The sequence below is a fragment of the Vanellus vanellus genome, assembly GCF_965231255.1.
Source record: "Vanellus vanellus genome assembly, chromosome: 16".
Classification (NCBI taxonomy): Eukaryota; Metazoa; Chordata; class Aves; order Charadriiformes; family Charadriidae; genus Vanellus; species Vanellus vanellus.
The window spans coordinates 8,559,761-8,581,203 of record NC_138921.1 but is presented as its reverse complement, the minus strand read 5'-3'; the positions used below and the strand labels follow the sequence as shown (position 1 = coordinate 8,581,203).

General features: G+C 44.0%; 1 long non-coding RNA gene across 1 annotated transcript; it reads right to left on the bottom strand.

The window, feature by feature from the left end:
• Window positions 1-6,892: 6,892 nt before the first annotated feature.
• LOC309678701 lies at window positions 6,893-11,716 on the bottom strand. Its single transcript, XR_014269777.1, has 3 exons — window positions 11,696-11,716; window positions 7,534-7,779; window positions 6,893-6,924 (listed from the first exon to the last, which is right to left on the bottom strand). It is a non-coding gene; the product is annotated as an uncharacterized lncRNA (long non-coding RNA).
• Window positions 11,717-21,443: the final 9,727 nt, after the last annotated feature.

Here is a 21,443-nt window from a genome sequence, read left to right as displayed (position 1 = left end):
AATTTATTATAAGTGTCAGATGATATCACAAAGAATCATCAGTATCTCTACAGAATGATACAAGAGAAAAACTATTAAATGGAATTCATTTTTGTCAACAAGATGACTTCAAGGTGTTGGTAAATAAAAGAAGTTCACCACTCTTAAAAAAGTGGATACCATTTTAATTTCTTGCAACACCGTAAACACTGAAGTGACAAGCATTATACCACTGTTGATTTAACAGTGGGTTAGAGAAATGGTTGTTACATTCTGTTCATCTTTACAATGATCTAATTTATGTAAATGATAGGATTTCAAATGGCTACTATTAATAGAACTTTTTCTGACTAGAAGTTTTCCCTTGCTAAGTAAATAGGAGTTGTCTGCACCCTGTTCTATCTGAGGTGGAAGACAGCGATGCCAGAGTTATTAAGCTTCAAATTGCAGCTCAGCATCCCAGGATTTTTGCGCTGCTGCCATTCCCACAGTTGAAGCTGGATATCCTTTAATGTTGTAGCTAATCCGTATTGCTGTTCTTAAACCAGCTGTCATGTGTTCTTCAGACTAAATTTAAGAGAAATTCAAACCCATGGTTAAGTAATGTAAAAGTGAAAATGCTATGTTGTTCTGTGTGCCATAAAGACAAGCTGATAGCCCCTAAAACTTGGAATGGTTTTGGCTTGCCCAGCGCTTACGTTGCTGGATTTAAGTGTTTTATACTCCATTATGTCAACAAATGACTTGTAACTAATACAGTTTGAGGAAGCTGCTGATTTTGGATTTATGCCCTATCAAGTGATCAGTTCTGACACAGCCTAAGGTCTTCTGGGCACTTCCTCTGTAAAGAATAAAGATAGATGGTAGCATGATTGTGAGAGAGAGAACATAATACATGGCCTTTTGCAGCTGGAATAGCTGACAATATACTAATTTCAACAGTCGGTGTCAATCTGAGAGCCCTCAGTGTGTCTCAAATACAAGTATTTGAATCAACAACTGCGTAGGATAGTTTGTGTTGAAGCTCTGATACTGTTTTTCCTTGAAGTTAATAGAAAAATTTTGGTATTTGACACTCAATCATTAGCTCAGTCATTCTGCAAGCAAAATACATCAATTTTGTATCGATTCCTAGTCTTCAGTAGAACTGTGCAGTGCAGATGGCTTAGCCCACAGCCAGAGCTTAGGGAAATAAATCGATTCAAGTAAAAGGAGTTAGGCATTTGAGAAGAGAATGCTCAATTCTAACTTATGCTCTGAAAATCTGGGTTCTTGCGGCCTCTTAGAAATTTCTGCTGGAAGGGGGCCTTATTTTGCAGTCTGCCCTCTAAAAATAAACCACCAGTCGCTGTGTTGCTGGAAGTTAGGAAAAGGATCTCTTGGTTTTAAAAAGAATGTGTGGGGATTTTGCATTTTTTCCACCTATTTTATCTAACATTCTTTCTGCATGATGTTTGGGAGCTGAAATACCACTTACACAATTCCAAGGAATAACTTCTGAAGAAAACTAATTATACTATTTCCCACAGCAATGCTTAATATGCAAAGATTGCTTCTAAATCTGCTTTTCAGGTCATCCTTCTTTTCTTCACACTTCACCATTTTGACTTTCAATGAGGTAATTTCACCCTTAAGCTCATTAGTTTCCATAGGAAATGAATTATAAAAAATGCTAAGTGTGCCATATGAGGTTTAACATCAAAGGCATTTCTAGACAGACCACGAATGTATGTTGAAGCCGTATTTGGTCTCTGTTGGGTATTCTTTTCAGTGCTGCTGAGTTTCAGTTGCTTGCTTTCGTTAGGTAACTGCTGGCTTAGGACTTACCTCTTTTCCTTGCAATCCAAATTAATCTTTAATTGTTTAGAATAAAATCTAGTAGCTGTCTGGGCTATTTGAGTCAAATGTGTTTTGGTACTGCTTATGTGCCCTTCTCGTAGGGGGAACAAAAATAAATCCAAACCAAACAGTTATGAGTAGGATGCTTTGTAACCAACTGCTCTTAAAGAAAAGTTAGATTTCTGAAAGGAAACTTCAGTTCGTGTTTCTGCTAGGAAGTTATAAATGGATTTTTCGTGTTACTTTGAATCCTCAAAGTTAGGATGCGTTCGCTGCATGTTAAATCTTTTGGATTGTTTCCCCGTTGGGCCTCCATTCTTAACGATTTTAACTACCTGACAGTAGGAAACCTACCATACAGGATTCTTGTTGGGATTCTTGTATAGCTTCAAGCTTTTATTTAGAAGATCTGTTTCAAAAATTCATTCTCCCTCTCTACTCTGCACTGGTGAGGCCACAACTGGAATACTGTGTCCAGTTTTGGGCTCCCCAGTTCAAGAGGGACAGGGAACTGTTGGAGCGAGTCCAGCGAAGGGCAACTAAGATGATTAAGGGCTTGGAGCATCTGCCTTATGAGGAAAGGCTGAGAGAGCTGGGACTCCTTAGCCTGGAGAAGAGAAGGCTGAGGGGAGACCTTATTATGGCGTACAAGTATCTAAAGGGTGGGTTGAAGGAGGATGGAGCCAGGCTCTTTTCAATGGTTCCCAGTGAGAGGACGAGGGGCAATGGGCACAAGTTAGAACACAGGAAGTTCCGTTCAAATACACGGAAACACTTCTTTACGGTGAGGGTGACAGAGCACTGGCACAGGCTGCCCAGGGAGGGCGTGGAGTCCCCTTCTCTGGAGATTTTCAAGACCCGCCTGGATGCAGTCCTGAGTAATGTGCTCTGGGCAATCCTGCTTTGGCAGGGGAGTTGGATTAAATGATCTCTAGAGGTCCCTTCCAACTCTGAAAATCCTGTGATTCTGTGAAAAATGAAAAAATAGGGAATGCCCACGTATTTTTTTTCCTATTCGAGCTACCTAACACATTGGCTAGAGGGACTGTCTAGCGTATTCCAGAATAATTAATTTTTTAAAAAGTGAACATTATTCAAATACAGTTTTACTGAAAATAATACTCCTCCTGTTTGTTAGCTCCATAACATTTTTTGGATATTTTTTTTCCCGTGCAATTGTGTTTGAAATTATTTTCCTCCTCTTCAGCAAGCATTTAGCGTGCTTATCCCATTTGCTGCTTGGTTACAAGTATGCAAAATAACACAGTAAAGCGACTGCGGTACCACAAAGGTGACACTGAAGCCAGAGCCCATGCCTGTGTTGTGAGGGTTTCTGTCGTTACAAAGTGGCAGCATAGCTCTGGGAAGTTATATAGCTGTTAGGAAAAAATAAATGTCATAAGTAATACTATTTGAAAACTAAACCCAGTCAATGTTTACAGCTGAGAGTATTAGAGCACTTTATTCCACTCGCAGCTTTCAGAATTTCTTAAATTTGCACTGTGACTTTTCTGAAGAGTATGGGTGGAAGCTGTTTCTGTTCCTGGGGGGGGAAAAAACAGAGGAGAATTTAAAAGGAGGTCAGAGGAGGAAAATCTTGTATAAATTTTTTAAAGGTATAAAATAAAGCACAAATACCTCTGTAGCAGTTAATTTTAGTGATCTGCCTAAAAAAAATAGGAACTTCAAAAGGCAAGTCAGGAACTTAAGCTTAGGTCTGCCGTGTGCTGTACTCCTGGCTCTTTGGGGCCGAGCGAGAGCGAGGGGCTCGTCTGTGTACCTGCCGCGGGCACCACTTCGGCTTCGGAATCCTCTAGTGGCAGGAGACATTACCTTTGGACGGTTTGGCGTACCGGCCACGTCTGTTCTGAGAACAAGCAGCATTGGTCAGCATTGTGTATTCTTCAAGAACGGGGACTCTCTTGACATATATATGTGTATAGTCCCTGCTGAACATACGATATCTGATTTAGTGTCCTGGGTATAATTGGCTATATAGCGCTACAGCAGGCAAAGATGGAAGAGGTACAGGGTGTTAAGATAAGCAGTCTATGGAAGGAAATCCAAACTCCCGGAGAAGCCCGCCTCGGCAGCAGTCTTCACAGGGCCAGGAAAGAATCTGTTCTGTGGTTGCACCGGTGGCAGAGGAAGTTGGTGTAAACAACCACCTCGTTATGTCGCTGGGTCGCTGAGGAGAGATCACCCAGCGTATAAACCTCGGGTGGCTGCCGGCTGAATGATGGAGCAGCTTTTGTGCTCTTCCCATTGCAGCAGCCGGTAATGGGGCTGCTGTACTGGCGCGTACCACGCGATGTACTGGTGCTCTGAGGCAATGCCCATACAACTTCATCTTTCAGCGAAATAAATGAAATAAGTGTCATTACATTGTAGAAATGAATAGTTAGATGCTTTTATTGAGAAAGCCGCTTTTTCCAGCCCTTCAACTGTAGCTATTGTCAATAACTGAACGTGAGTACTTTTCAAAAGTAGATTTAATACTTCAATCTTTAGAAATGTAATAAGTAACAGAACATTGACTCTGAATTACAATGTATATGAATTTAACGCAGTGAAAGTTATTATACTGAAGACTTCTAAATATTTTCTTAAATCATAAATATATTAACTCTTCCCTTTGAATCATGTAGCATTAATTTAAAAAAAAACAACAACACACCACCAACAAACCCAACAACAAGAACAAAAAACCCCAACAACAGAAAAATCCGAACTTGGAGCCAGGCTTTTGTGCTTCAAAACTACTTGAGACGGTCTGGTATTAACAAATGCGGAGACTTGTTTGCTGTTCGTGTTTGAGTCAACTGCTAAAGGGCATACGTGGTTTTTGCTTCCACTGCTACTAGATGCCAGGCTTCTATGTCTACGGAGACATGTAAACACACACACACAAAATATAAGGCAAAACCTACAATCTTGTGTTGCGTAGCTCAGACATTAATAAGCGGCAAATGGAAGCTGTAATAGCAGGTGCAATCATAAATAATTCAGTTAAATATTTCAGGAATCAGACTTAAATGCCTTCACACAGAAGGATTAAGATAACTCGATGCACACTGTAGCTAATATAGGGGAAGACTGGTACGGATATTTCTTCCTGACACCTGTTTTATGCCATACTATTGCTTCAGAACAATGTGCTGTGTCAGCTGTAAAATACAGCTTCATGGGGAATTTCTTTCATTTAAGAAAGCAAAATAATTCTAAGTTGTGGGCTGAATACGCAGGAGTCTTGCAAAGCTAGGAAAGTATCATCAGGAGGCGATTAAAATACTGATGGGGTTATTAAAGGCAATAGGACTAGCAGTCTTCCCTTTGGTTCAGTGTTCCGTTGAATGCCCTGGATTTGTAATCAGGGAGGCACAGCCACTTAGTAGTTCATTTCTAAAGAAAGCGAGCACTCAAAGTTTGCCCCGCTTAATTTTGTCTTTTAAGTCTTGCCTGCAAAAGGAAGGGAAATAGTTCTCTAGTCAATGTGCGTTACCAGCAGTAAATAGCTGGTGGATATAGGATCAGAGCAGCTGCAAATATCCAAGTGTCGGATGCTGAAGACTATTCCTAGTATTTCAGTGTTTTTGTACACATGCTCCGGTTGCCATGAGGAGTCACTTAAAAATGTAGTGGACTGAGGTGTTTTAAGCCTATGTAGATCCAGCAAAGGTAAAGCTACACCAGACTTCTACAGAACTAGCATCCAGTATTGGGTTGCTCAGCTTGTCTGTACGCTTCTCGAAAGAGTTAGGGTGTGAGATCATCATGGTCTTTAATATTAGAGATGCTAATGCTTGGTAAACTTTGTGCTAGAGTGCAGAAGTTATGAAATGCTTAAAATTAAGTTTACAAAACCGTACGCAAACATGCATGATTGAATGCTTACCCTTGGCTTGGCAAGGCTTGGATTGTACAGGCATACCTACGAACAGAATTTAACTCCCAGCTCCCAACAGAAAGGCTCAAGTGATGCCACAGTGACAGAGGACTGTCAGGTATAGGACATTTCAGATACAAACCACGATGTAACCATCTCGGATGGCTGTCGTTTCTTATTCCAGAGAAGGTTTTTTGCAGTCTGAAGTACCTTTTCAGAGGATGCTTTCTTGTACTAAACCACATCAAAATTCCATGCAGAAGAAAAGAGATGAGGTTAGCGAGCATAGGGGAAGATGACATTTGTGCTGGGCTATGGTATGTATAGTTGTAATCCCAATCCCAACAGGTGGGAAGCAAAAAAAACCACTCTTATAGTTGCATCCGTCTATGACTGCCACGCTCAGCTACTTGGCACAGCTCCCACTCTGATCACTGACGCCTCTGTTTTTGTGAATTGACGTTTCAGTCTTTCTGAGGGCATCACTGGACTGAAGCTTGGCAGAGCGTAGGAGCAGCTAAGGCATCACAGTTCTGTGAGGTCTCAGTAGTATGAGCCTCTACAGCCGAGGAGCTCTGCTGGTCCCTGGAAGAGCTGGGGGCCTTCACGTGACCTTTGTATAAACCAGGGGATTTTGCCCAAAGGGGCAGATTTGACGTGAAGCTGGCGGAACTGTTCCCCTCAGCAGTCAGGACCACCGGCTGCTTCTCTGGCACAGCTGGAGCGTACACAGCATTTTGCTCTGACAGATGATCTCCACATTGACTAAGATGCTCTGCTAGGACCAGAGGCTGCTGATCATCTCCTTCTTCAGAAATAACAAAAACTGGTTTGTTTTTATCTGTTTCTACCACAAGCTCCTTTGTTTTCGAGCCATTAACCAAGTTGATTTTCAGCGGGTTGGAGCTCTCTAGAGGATTTTTGGGGCTTTGGCTGTTAACTGGAGATGCTGCCCCTAGATGTCTTGAGGGATCTGAGGACTTCACATGCTTGCTGTCAGGTGAATTGGCTAAAAATCCAAAATAAGGATTCCCAAACCTGGATTTCTTCAAATTGCAGGAGCTTAGCTTCCGCTGCCTTTGTGCAGACAGAGTGAGGGGGTAGGAGGCATTACTGGCAGATGAGTCAGAGTAAATGGTCTCTGATGCTCCTTCTATCTCAGTGGCTGAGATTACCTTTCTGGTTGGGACACCTTGGGATCTTGCAGCTGTAGGAAAACCCTGCAAAAAATAATAATAAATTAGTAGACATGCCGGGAAAAGCAGCTGTCTTGAGAAACTTTGATCCCAAGGGAACTAAAAGCTAAATTTCCTTGTTATGTTAGAGTTCAGATGCATTCTTCAGCAAAAAACTATGTTATTACCTTAAAAAAAGAAGAAACAGCCTCTGTTAGCTTTGTAACAAGCTGTTGGTTTGATGATTACAGTCAGTGAGACCTAGCTATCCCTCCCACACCTACAGATTCCTCGCAATGCAATAGTAATACGTCAATTAAAATAAATGTAAGGCATAACCAGAGAAAAAAGGTACATGTCAGAACATTCAATGAGATAATCTAGGCCGAAGGCATTTTTAAATGTTTTCTCTGCACCAGGGATCACTTCTTAACCAGGTGTCAGCCACCAGGAAATACAGCTTCTTTAGGAAAGCCTGAATGAATTACAGTACAGTTAGGAAAAGAGCTTCCCATACACCAAGGAAGATGGACTGAAACGTCTATCACGTTTGCAGGTTGCAAAGCAGGAGGCCAAGGGGAAACGAGTCCCATCAGAAAGCAGCCGAGGCACAGACCCCCCCACACCACGTCCTCCCCTCCTTGCAAGACTTACGCTGTTGTCAACCAGCTTCGTGAAGGGGCTGTTGGTGGTCCAGCTGCACCATTTTTTCTGTAGCTGTGGTATGGGAGCCAGAAAGTCGTGGAAAGTGCGGGCACTCCATGTGCGCTGCCTGGGACAGTGGTTGTCCAGCTGGACATTCCCCTTCTCCGCAGCGTCTGCTCCTGCAGCCGGGTGATTAGAAGTCAGCCAGTCAGACACAGAGGCTGGGCTTGTGACGCTTCTTTTTAGGTTTTTGTCCTGAAAAGAGCAAATAAGGATCGTTTATAGCATCTTTCATCAAAAGGTTTTTAAAACGCTTTAAAAATCTGCTGGTAATGCAAGCAACTGGTTCCTTCAGTGGCTCTTTTCTCAGGACAAGACACTGGAATGCCACTTCTCCTCGCTGCTCCTCCAGCGTGCTGCCTGCAGGTCGCTGCCTTCCCCGGACGGCAGTTTTACCTTGCTTCCCCACTGCCAGGTCTTACACTGAATTGGGAAATTTCAGTTACATAAGAAGCAAAATCCTACCGCTCCCACTAACCAAATACATCAAATACCTACAGCTTCGTTTTACTGGAGATACCTAACAGATCACAGGAGTAAACTTCACTGTGTAAAACGTTATTCTTCCATGCTGCTTGGCTCTTGGAAGGCTCCAGATGTGTCTGTCTCGGGAAACACCACTTCAGCGGGAATGGGGCCCGCTAAAAGAAATCCAGAAGCAAGCAATGAAAGAATGAGAAATCTCAAAAACGCATGATTGGGGAGAGAAGACTGAAGTAAGTGGTGCTCTTTATCCTACGTTAGAGAAGAATTAAGAGAATAAAGAGAATTAAAAACAAAGAGAAAGGGAATAATCTCTTCTTGGTGTCTTTGGTGAATAGAACAATCAGCACGAGGCCCAGATTGGAGCCAAGGAGATTTTAATTTCACATAAGAAATGCTTTTCAGGTGGAAAACGTGCTTTAGCAGTAGAACAAGACGTCCGGACAAGCGTCATATTGACATTGACAGAAGGTGAGACCACATTAAGCCATTGTCACCGGCCCTGTGTATAAGCAAAGTTGATCTGATATGGGAATGAACTATAGACGACTTTGAAAGATCTCTTCCATACTTACTTTATACGTTCTGATGTTGCATTTAAAAACAAACTTTTTGTCCTTAATATTGATGTGGGTTTAGAGCCAGAAAAGTTAAAGAATCCCTGACTGTCCTATGAATGTCCTTTTATCCTTACTAATACATCACCTGTTATTTATGTAAGCCTCCTGTTCCACAACACTATATGTATTTTTAATTTTCAGCTGTGCAAGTATGGTTGTCATGAGAAGAATGCAAAATCCACATTCCCAAAATTTACATAGTCTTTAATGAGGGTCTGAAATAAATGCCACACTGTCCTGGATTTAAAAGTCCTGAGAAACCAGAAACTTGTCATTTGTTATTTCTGTTAAACTGAATCTCTCGAGTTCCTGCAAACCAAAGAAACTATTTAGTTAAAATGTCATCTTGGAAATGGATGGTCAGAGAGACAAGAAATTAGCTACTACAGCAGAAAAAAAAATATCTCAGTAGGAAGCTGGGAAAGGCTTCAGGCTCTGGATAAGTTTGTTTCAATATTAAGCTTTTAGTCTCAGATTTGATTAAAGTAATAATCTTTATTTATAAATTTATAATCCAGCTGTCTTCTCCTCAGAAGCCTCTTCGGGCTGTCTTAGGATTTATTATTCTAATATTATTATAACTACCTCCAAACTGGTGTAAAAGCTAGCCACTGGTTTTGAGACAGATATACTGGATGTAACTAAGAAGATGAATAATGTATTTTCCAGATTTTTTTAAAATGTTTTAGCAAAAAATGTTTCTTAAACCTCTATGATAATACTCTTTACGCAAACCTTTGCATCTGAAACTTGTCATGTCTGAATAGAAGTTAGAGCTCATAGTTATAAGTTACCCAAAGGCTGAATAATGTCTTAAACCAAACCAGACTTAGAAAATCACGACCCTCCTGGAGGACACCTCAGAAGCCATCTGAAACCTGTCCTGCCCTCCGTTTCCTCCCACTAGTCCATGCACAGACACGCGTGTTTGCGCTCCCAGCTCTTGCCTCCTGACAGGAGACTGACTTCTTCAAAAGGCTTTTAAAAGCTGAAAAGCAAAAGCCCGTTTATCACTGGCACCTGCCCAGCAGAGCTGAGGCTCACAATTACTGGGGGGCACAGGACCACCATTTCTCAGTAAAAAGATCTGGATGGTTTGTTTAATGAAAGCTCCTTACAGCTTGCTTTGTCTAGTTGAGCATTTTGGGTGAGGTGAGTCTGACAGCGTTATTTACTGTACCGTAAAGGCTCAGGATTTCACACGTCTTTCACATGGGGATAACTTCTTAGCTCCTGCCAAGAAAGTGGCTGCGCTCCAGTAGATAACGCGTCCTGCCCGCCTAGTGCTGCTCCACACGAGCAGTGCACCGTACCCTCTGCGGGGTCTGCGGCTAAAGTCAGGAGCTGGCTGGCCAGCTGCATTTTATACCCTAAAAATACACATTTACAAATGAAACTGTAATCATGTTTATACTTCTAACATCCAGTACCTCAACTGGCCTGAAGAGATCCTGTTTGAACGCAGGTGTGTAATTGGCCTGCTGTGCTCAATTTCCGCCCCCCCTTGGAAAGGATAGTCTTCAGCTGGGGGGAAAGACCCAGCGCTTTTAAAAAGCTCTTTTCACCCTTCCTGGGTGGGTTTTCTGCTCTTTAGGGGGTTTGATTGAGGACCCTGATTGTCTTGAGTGCAGCACGGACATCAGCGAGACGGAGGTGCTACCTGAGCTAATGATGTGGTAAATTACTTTAATTCTTTGGGTTACCTTCACTTAGGACTGTTTTAACACTAAGTATTTTATTTATATATATAAATCTCCTCTGATAAATTGCTTGTAGAAGGGATGGCAGAATAGAAATGTTTTTCTTTAAGTGTATTTGTTCATTCTGACTAGAGTGGGGAAAAGAGGAAGGAAAATGGCTTTCCCTCCTGTCTAGAAGCTGTATTTGTATGTGGCTGCCACCAGGTGAAGCTCTCTCCACTGGAAAGAAGGACCAAGGAGTGCAGGTGTTCAAGGGTGCCCAGTTTGGGCACTGACACAGCTCACGGTGCCCTGGTGCCCCGCTCCTCAGAAGGTAAAGTGTCTGGGCAGGGGAATGCATCAGAGCTGATTTCCCTTTCCCTGTTGATCAGTGCGGCCAACTGGAGGAAAAGTTTAGCATGACTCTTACACTAGCGCAGGAAAATCCCGACCAGCCTGGCCTCCTGGCTGGTTTCCTAATCAAATGCAGAGATACAGAATGCTTTTGTTTTGTCAACTGTGACAGAAGTGTTACAGGGACTGTCCTGGGGCATGCGAGTTCCTTGTGCTGGTTGTTTCTCCTCTTGTGGGAAAAGGAGGGAGAGAGGGGAGCGCTGACCTGGGAAAGGCTTTAATACTGACTTGTAATGGATGTGCTGTGTCAGCCGCTATTAGTGTTGAAGAGGTGGCAGCTAGACCTGAGATTTCTGAGCTGTCACCTGTTTCTAAACAAATAATTGAGCAGGAGTGCAGGGAAAGAGCTAAAATAAGAGACAACTTACTGAGTGGATCCAGGTTTCTGTGTGTGTATTTGAGAGGACCCCAGTGCTCTCACTTGAAGAGCCCGGTTTTTGGAGCGTACGCTGTTAGTTTTCACATCAGCCTGGTGAGACAGTTAAATAGCTTTCTGACACGCTGAGGAGCCGAGTGACTTCCCTGACCACTTGGTAGTGGTGGGCAGGAGCAGGTCTGACTCCCAGTTCCTTCCGTTGCTACAAGTGTTTCTAATGGAACATCATCTTTTCCACTTAAGGCCTTTCTGAGGGCTAGTTCTACCTCCTGCTGGCAGACCGTTGGCATTATCACCTCTCAGATCCAAGGTAGACTCCTGCACTTGCTCTTCTCAAAGCAAAGACACTGGCTCGGCGGATCACAGCCCAGACCATTTGATGGCAGCTCAGCTCGAGGCTTAGGAGAACTGCCTGGCATGGTCACTGCCTTCCTTGCAAGGTGGGCAGTGAGCATAAATGGATAGATGTGACAAGTGCTGCCCAAAAGGGACATCCCGTAGCTTGCTGGGCTTCTAGAAGCGCCAAAGAGCATTCCTACCTGTATTCTGTAGGTGGTAAAGCTCAGCCCCCCGGCCCCAGGTCCAGCAGAAATAATAAACACTTCATCGCTCCCAGTCTCGGTGGTCACTGCGGATGTGGAGGAGGGGACATCTGGGTCAGTCTCCTGAGGAGACCGTTCTGTGCTGCCTCCACAGGAAGTGACTGAGAAAAGAAGAATATCAATAAAGACTGCTTGCAAGTGTCCAAAACATCTGTTCCCAACTCCTCCATGACAAACCCGCCTCCCTCTCTCCCCAGACAAACTAGAGCAGGCTTTGGCTGTCACACCAGCCAGAACAAAACTCAAGCCAACAGTTTGCTCTCCTGAAACTGCAAGCTTTGAAAAACAAAACAAAAAGGGAGGGGAGGAAGACCCTTGGGTCTGCTTTCTAGTAAAGACAGACCCAAACTGAAATCACTCATATTAAACACGCGGGATTGTGCTGCAGGTCAGAAACTTGTGGACTTGCTCAACTCATCCTGTATTTTTTCCTCATCCCCGTTAATACTGGGAGCTGTGCTTTTTGTTGCCAGTGATTTTTGCTCAAACCCTGGCAATACTGCTCCCACAGGGCTGTGTGTGTGCATGCGTCCCCAAGGCTTGTCCATCTGGTCCAGGTCAGGAGGGTTCTGGCCACAACCTCCTCAATGACTTTTTCAAAGAAGGAGATGGGAAACTGTTATGGTTAGGAGCCTAGAATTAGCTTTTTAGGAAGATATCTTTGTGAGAGTTGTGTGTAATGGCTGATGGTTTAGTGGAAAACTGATAGTGTAGAGCAACACAACATGAAGTAGCTCCCTGTTGGCCTTCAACCAAAAGGGGCGCTGATACAATTCATGTATTTTGACTCAAAATTGCAGCAAGTGACCTTAACTGCAGCTTGGCTGGGGGACTTTTGTTCTCGAAACGCAGTGTGAAGTAAATGTCATCTAAAACAGTCTCATTCATAAAGCTCTTCAGAAAACGTTTGCTTCAGGAGTCAAAGTTGTCCAAAGCCAATGTAAGCATTGGAAAACCCATCCTTTCTGGACAGGGTTAGGCACAGGGCAGGTGAAATTCTTCCACAATTCATGGATCTTTATAAGTTGCTTGTAGCAGCCTGAACCAGACACATTTGCTCCGCTAACCCAGTGTCTCTGCAATGCCATGTGCTGTGACAGATCTTGTTGGCAGCGTCCTGGAGCTGTGTGCTTGCGTGTGCTCCTTGCCAGGGGAATCGCCCTACCACCGAGGGGGGAGAGCAGCAAGGGATAGTTCCCACAACAAAGGCTTTCTGCTGTGAAGCGGCTCTCCAGCTGTGCATGGGCGAGACAGAGAGGAGGACTGCAAGGAAGAACCGATCTGATTAACTGGCCCCGGGCTCCGGGGTGCCCTGACCTGCTCCCGCTGCTGCCCCGCACTTACCCGCCTGCTCCCGGCTGACAGAGTGGTTGTTGTTTTCATTCTCCCGACTTGGCACCACCAGCTGGAGCTCATTGATATCAACAGCGGAGTTCTGGATCCCGTTCTACAACTCAGAACATGCCCCAGTAAACATCGTCAGATAAACAGTGCAACAGCCAATATGAAAGAGAGAAACAGAAATTGCTGAAGCCATTAGCACTAACCTCCTGGTCACTGCATGCGTTGGACGAGCTCCTTTTGGGGCACGTTCTCTGCCTGAAAAGGAGAGACAGCAACAACAACAGCAAGCCCACGAGTGAGTTATAGATCCACAGAAGGGAAGGTCTCGGCTGTGCTCTGCAAGGGGGGACCCAGCAGGTTCTGAGCTCTGCTGCCTACAGGAGCATCCAAAGTACTTGCCGAGACTCAGGACAACAAGGCCTGTAGGCCAGGGGAGAAAATGACATGCTCATGTAATGGAAAGTCAGCTGAAGAAGAGCAGGACCTGTCATCTTCTTCCCATGATCACTGCAAAAGCAGGAACAGAGTTCAGATCTCTCTGCCCAGTCCCACCAGGCTCACCCCACCCCCACCCCCCCCGCCGGCTGTTCTTGCATGTCAGTAACTAAATAGTGGGACTGAAACCCTGCCTTTGGTCTGGGCAGTGACATCCTTCTTATCCTGTTAGGCAGGATATTTCATCTGCGTAGCCAATATTGCGTGCAGGATTATATTTAGCAAGCAGAGAGCATCAGATGTTGTTCATTTGTATGAACATTTTATCAAAAGAAAGTGCAATGGCAGATGATTACTGGGTAACCATGCCTGCTGGCTGAAGGGAAACAAAAGCACATTCTTAACCTTTTTTTTTTTTTTTTTTTTTTTTCACATTTTTACTAAAACTGACTTTTTTGAAACAACTAGTGTTATTTACTTTTGGATGAATAAGACATAAAGATGTCACAAGGAAAGGCTGGCAGTAATACACTGGATAACGACTGGAGCAAGTGTGGTTTGTCTCTGTGTACAGCAGTTCTCCACGGAATACTGCAGAAACCCACGGGAGCATTAAGGCACTGACCAGATAAGATGGGATCCGTGTTACTGTTTTCCCTACTATCCGTGCTGTTGGCTGGCATTTTTCCTCTTCTTGTTGCAGGGGTTGGTTTGTTTTAAGGCATTTAATCTCCTCCATACAAGTTTTTGTTTTTTTGGTAGTGATGTGTTGAAGCCAAGATTTCAAGTTTTCAGTCACCATTTCGTGACTGTTTTTAAGAATGGGGGCTCAGAGGCCACTCGATGAGGCTGGCTGGGAGCCGACATCTCGGGCATGGTGGGTTTCATTCCTTCACCATATCATTGGATCTCTTAAAAAATGCTTATTGACTGACAACTGAATTGAGGGAGAAAAAAAAACCCATGATGCACCCCCAGTGCTATTCTCAGTGAATACAGAGAAGACTACAGAAAAAGAAGAGAGCGAGTTGGCACTTGAGAATTCAGCCCAGAAGAGGTGCAGACGGGTAGCTGTTACCCCAGGAGGCACAATGGCACCACCACCGCTTGGGTCTCTCTGAGGCACTCGGGGCTAAAGCAGCGAAGGCTCTTCCTTAATGCACTGACTCGGGGAGGGGGAACAGGGAGAGCCTTCTGAGTTGGAGTGGTGTTGCCTTATCAAGCAAGATCAAGCTGAGTAGGAAATACTTCGGAGTGGAAAATATGTGTGTAAATATTCCACACACACCCCCCAGAAGCCCTTATCGGGCACCAGAACCGTTTCATCAGGAGGGATGTAGTAAAACATGGCCCAACATAATGAATGAGCATTGTGGTCAAGGCATTCGGGTAGATGGAGGCAGAACAGTGCGTAATTCCCTGCTTTCTCCACACAGCATTCATTTATTTATTTTTTTTTTAATCTCCTCCCTTCCTCCCAGCTCTTTCTTGCCAAAACCCCTGACAAAAATTTAATCAAATCTGATACATTCCTATGAAATATTCTAGTTTCAAATAACTGGCATGTTACAAGCAAATTTGTTAAAGTATTCCCACCCAGGAATTAAAGGGCACAAAAACCCAAAACTTAGCACATAGTTCTTCCACACTGAACACCAGGCATCAGCAACCCAGACTTGTTAGTTATCTGGATGGTCTCACTTTGGGGTTTATTTGAACTGCTAGCATGACTTAACAAACAAAATGTTCGAGTTTTCAGAAACACAAATAAAAATGTGTTCCTTGGATTCTTGTATGCAGCTGTCCCATTTATAAGGTATTCATATTCTCTGGGACAAAGCTGGAACATCCGTTTGAGAAGTCTCAGCAACTGACAGCTATGATAAACTAGGATAGACAGGGCGAGTTCTGCATTAAGAAACTGAAATACCTTACATCCATTTGGCTCTTCTCCTTGCCATTCTTTGTAAATGTTGTGCCCTACAATACTTAGCAGGCACCGTCACTGCCTTGAAATGCAGGCTGGAGTTTGGCAGAACGAACCAGAGGAAGAGTAAGGTGCCCCCAGCAAACACACGCTTTCTGTGCAAACATGGTAGAACAAGGAGGAATAAGAGAATGAAGAGTCTCGATCTTCCTAAGGTTTAAATGTGGATTAAAAAATGGTAACTGGCTGAATGTCCCATTTTTAACTTTCTTCCCTCATCACACTTTGGGTATTGGGTGTCTGATTTCCACTGAACAATTTGATTTACTGTTAAAAAAACAACACATAAAGGCTGAGTTTCTGGATTTGACCAACAACTTTTGATGGAAACTTGATTATTTTTTTTTTTTCTTTTTTACTTCTGTTCAGAGCTGCTGCCAGAGTGCCTGGAGAAATGTGCTAGTTTGCAGGACTGGGGAACTTTAGCTCATTGTCCAGTTGGAGTACATCTCCCATGGCATGCTGCAGTGTCTTGCCACCAGGAGACCAGGGATTTAGATCAGTGCACAGCTCATGGATATAAAAGATTCAATGTGCAAATATACCAGTTTCCATCATTTAAAAGAAGTTGCAATTTATTTTGTTTTAAATGACTTCAAACTTCTCAAGTAAACAAAAAAAAATCAAGTCTGTTGGAAGCTTTGTGAAAATTTCCCTGTGCTCCCCAGCAGGCAGCTCCAGCCAGGTCCAGCTGCCTTAGGTCTCTAAACCAGCCCGATGTGTAGAGGGACGTAAATGGAGGATGCAGATAAAAACAGGCAGGGAGAGGTTTCTGGGTTGTGCCCAAAATGAGGCGGCAGACGAAAGGTCTGGTTTTAGCCCAGAAGTGACGAGGATTCTCTAGGAAGGCGTTATGTAAGGAAGGAAAAGTTTCAGCCCCAGGTGACGATGAGGCTGCAGGCAGGGCCTGGCAGGGCAGCGTGGAGAGAGGTGGCAGCACACGATGACTTGATGAAATAGCTGTACACGTAGCGGGATGTGATTGGAAACAGGTCACTGGCAGGCTGCGCAGACGTAAAATGCAGCTGCAATCCATGGGTTGCAACCATCGAGCGAAAGTCTGACTGCACTGGACAGGATTAAAATTAAATAAGGTGGACATGCCTGTTGTTCCTGGGGCTTGGGAAAGAAAATAAAAAATACCCCATTACTCAAGCCAGGCCTCATGGCCAAAAGTAATTAGAATTATTGGCCAACTAACAACTGAAGCTTTCATTCCCTCCCCAAACAGCAAACAAAAGCTGCAGTGTGGCAGAGACTTGGAGTTTCCCCAGAGAGCTCTGCCCTGGCTGAATGCAATGAGCCCGCGCAGACACTGCTGACGACTCGGTGCATTGGAGAGGCAGTGGGTGCCAAGCCCATCCCAGGCCATCTCTACCCCTGGCAAGGCAGAGCCTGCTACTTTTAGCTGAGCGAGAGCAGCAGATAGAAATGGGGGGGGGGGAAAAACCAACCCAAGGAAGCAGCTAAACCCGGTACCAGAGGAACAAGTAAAGTACAAAGAGAAAAGAAAGTGGAAGGCAAGTTTACGAGGCCAAGAGCTTGAAGGCTGCTGTTAGCATCCTTTGCAATGGCACGCTCCAGCCAGGGCCGGTATGGTCATGCCTCAGAGAGCTGGTCCGGTTTCCGAGCATGCTGTGTACTAAAGCATCTTCATTCCTCCCCTCAGCCCACCCCTTGCAGTCCTGATGTTTTCTGCAGTGAGGACAGGCTGTGGCTCATACACATTTGACACCTGATTTCAAGCCCTTATTGAGGGCAAAAAGAGTAAAATAGAGTTTTGTGGGCTCAAACTAAAAGAAGTTTAGATGTGCTTAATGGCCTCTGCAGACTTATTCTGAGCTGTGTTAAAACCCCACAGCAGGGAAGTGTAGGCGAGCTCCAACCAGCGCCAGCGGTTCTGGGACCAGACACCAATATCCTTGAAGCAGTTAGAGCAGTAAAGCGGGGGAAAAAGGACTCTCCCAGCGCAATACAGGCGAGGTTACTCAGCACGGGTCATGGCATTGCTTCCACATGTGTCAGATCTCACTTAAATGCTTTACATCTGACAAGTAATAAAGTATTGTCATCAAGGCCTCCCTGGGATAGCATGTGGGGAATATAGGCAGCTGGGATAGTAAATGGCCTTTCAAGAGGCTAAAGGACTGCGGATAGTCTCTGTATATAGAGTCAATAACTGACTGAGGTACGTTTTCCTTTAAAAAAAAAAAAAAAAAAGAGTCATAGAGCAATGAAAAGGCACGAAAGCCAGGGTTAAAAGAAGTGAGTCTAATCCTGGTCCTGCACCACAGGACCCCCGGTAAGAGGTATCTGCAGCGACCAAAACACACAAACGTTTGTGTGGGGAAAAAAAATGTGTTCTGTTTGTCTCTGCTGGTCAGGAACAGCAGAACACTACTTTATTTTGTAAACATCTGACAAGCAAAAAGCCAAATTGTGCATGTGAGCAGCAGGGAGCGGCTTTCTAAACAGGCCATGCAGAGTAAACGCCAGCCAGCGAAATCTCAGATTGCCGGTGTACTTCTTGGTTTGAATAACACTCTGCTTCATGGATGGTTACGGTGAAATTAAATAGGGGTAATGGAGCAAGCACAGCCTACTCAACGTGTGTATCAGCCCAGACTGCTGCCACAGCGAAGGGAGGGTGTTCCTGTCTCTTGAAGGTTGGCATGGGTATAAAAATAAAGCATTTGGTATCTGGAAGACATTTTACACCAGAAGTTTTCCTTTAGAGCTAGCAAAAAATTGTGGTCTAAATTAGTGTTCTGCAAGCTCGTTAAAAAGGAAAAAGGTTAGTTAGATGTAACACATGCAAGTTTAACTCTTAACTATGAAAAGCTCAGACCCCGAAAGCAGGAATTTCTATATACAGCAGGAGAGATTATATTTAAGCTTCAGCACCTTGCCCACGTTCTCTTATACCCAGTATATGATGGCCTATATTTTGTATTTATTCAGCCAGAGCTAGAAATGCAGCCTCCAAAAGCACGAGGAAAACAAAGTTCCTCTGTCAAAGTGGCTTTAATGACCAGGAGTGGCTGGGCGATCCCGAGACCTTTGGGGCTGGAGGAGGTACGATAGACCAGGCCGGGGATGCAGGAAGAGAAAGGACAGACCAGTTGCATGCTGCCACTGGGAAATGAATGCTGTTACTGATACCCAGCCACCCCAGCGGAGCCCTGCAAGGGCTGCTATTTGTTTCCGTTTACCTGATGTTTTCAGTGAAGCCAGAACATCTGAAAAATACTGTTTGTTTTGACAAAAAGCTGGGGAGCTTGGGCTCTGTTTTGAATTTGTTGGGAGGGAAAAAATAAATAAATAAATCACTGTTTCTACAAAAATGTTTTCACTAGGGAGTTAGTGAGAAAAATGCAAACATATGCTGGGGGGTGGAGAACCTTTCTCCTGAAAGATATAGACAAAAGAAATGTATAAAAGAAAAGCAATTGACTGGAGAGGTGCGCTTTTGTCACTGGCTGGTTTTAGCCATTAAACCAGTTAGCATCAGGACCTGGAAATCAGCAACCCAGCCTGACCATCAGCTCACTTGACTGTGCCATTTTGAATGACATTTGGGGACAGTCAGAGGTACTGCAGCGTGACTCTCAGCTCTTCCCTAGCAGTCGGAGAGATGTGTGGATTACTGCTTAACGCATCAGGTGCATTGGAATTAAAATGTCTGCACGGTCTCTTGGATAAAAAATGCTACAGACTGGAAAATAGTATTTAATCTCAATTCTAAGTGGTAATACTTTTGTTATTATTTACTTTTCTGCAGAGCATTAGTGATAGTTTGAGTCAGACTGTGGAATCACTGTGAAAAGATGCAGCGGCTGTCAGCTCAGTCTGCTCGGGAGATGTGGGGAAGGATGATCTTTCTGCTCTGAATTTGTCCATTGGCCAGTTAGGGTCCCAAAACTGAGGGTCAAAGGCACCACTGCCATTGACACAGAATAATGCCCAAGAAAGTCCTCACGCTTCATGTATTTCTGCAGTGAAAAGAAAATACACGGGAGGCACAAGAGCTGTGGAACTCGGAAAGAAAACTGAGGAGCCTAGGGCAGGGCTACTGACTGGCATTGATCTCCTCTGTATCCACACACTTTACTACGTTTAAAGGACAGCAGGCATTAGCAGAGGAAAGGAAACATAACTTTGTTTTCTGGTCTTTTTCCTGTATGGATAATATCAGACACTTCAAAAGCTCAGATATGCATCATCTTACCTGCAAGCTATGCAGAGGGCAGAGAGCAAAGCAAGTGCAAAGAAGACGATCCCTGTTACAATTGTCAGTGCCATCATATTTTCCTTTCTCTCCTGCCTCACAGCGTCTACAGCGTTGGGGTCGGTGATGTTCTTGTATTCGAAGAGCATCGCAAAGCCTCGGCCCCGGTCTGTGGTGGTGATCAGTTCCATGATAACCTCAACCATTTCCAGAGATGAACCAAAGACCATGGTCTTGTTTAAAGGTGAATTTGGTCCACAAAAGCGAGAGGAAAATGTGATGAGATCGGAAACATATAGTACATCATGGGGACAGACATCCACTGCTGACTGTGGGCTGGAAGAGACTTCCATGGGCAATACTGTTGTGGGAAGAGTCCAGCTCTCTACCATAACTTCATCTCTCTCACTAGCAGCTAGGTGGGCAAGCAAGATTTTCCCTTTCAAATCTTCTTCTGTTTCCTGGCCACTGGTATTTTGCCTCCGCATTGTGGCACTACCAGCCACAGGGAATGGCAGTTCTTCTGGCTGAGCCTTCATAATTGCTTTGGGTTCCTTCATCTGCTTCGACTGGTTTTCTTCAGATGCTTGTTTGGCTTCATCTTTTTTTGAGGCGGCTCCTGGAAGTTCATCCAGGTGACTAGTCAGGTCCTTTGACTGATCTCCTGTGCTGCTCAGATTCTGAGCCACCTTTGACATCCAGGTCTGGAGAGAGGGTTTTGTAGTACGGAGAGCAAAGTCCAGGTTTTCCTCGAGAGAAGGCACATCCTTATTTCCTGCTTTAGCAGGGGCTGAAAAGCTATCCCAGGGGGTTGGAGTTTCACTAGAGCTTTCAAAAATGTCAAAGTCAAAAATTTCCAGGATAAGATGGGTTCTCATGGGAATGAAAAATTGCCAGACACAGTGTGTTCCTGGATAGTAGTTGTTTGGAAAACCTGGTGATAAAATCAGACCTCTTTCCATTGATTCCACCACTGCACCGCAGGAATAATATACCTGAGAAATAAAATAGATAAGCTTAAATCTTGCCAGAGATGATATACAGGCTGCAGGCTGCTAGACTTACCGAAGATCCTACTAGTTTCTTTCCCTTCAGGGAGCGGTATAAGATAGCCTCAAGAAAGGGGAAATTCATTAGGCTTGTTCAAGTCTGTCTTCTCCTTTCCCGTTTGGAGCATTACTCTACTATGTCTAACATGGACAGCCAGTCTTAGAGACTATAGAAGTGTATATTGCATGATCAGCCTCCACGGAAATATAACTCAGATGAGTAATTCATATAATACTCACTTTCTACTACTGATCATAGTAGCATCCTTTTTTGGTGTTGGCTAACATGGAACTTTTTGACCACACAAATGTGTTGTTTTAAACAGCTGGTTGTGTGATAAAAATCTCAAGAAGCTAAAGAAAAACTGTGTCACCATGGCACCTTGAACCCTGTTATTTTCATTACAAAAACATTTTTAATGTAAAAAAAAAAACAAAACCACAACCTTGCATTGATAATTACCCATGATTCATCCATCCAATTCATCTGTTTCAAAGACGTTCAGCCTTATTTACTTCACTAGGCAGTAAAATCTAGGTGGGTCTGATTGGGTAAATCGTCTCTTCTTCAAATGCAAAGCCTCTCAAAATAGCGATAGCAGATATCGGATCTCACTAGTAAACTAGCAATCAACATGCATT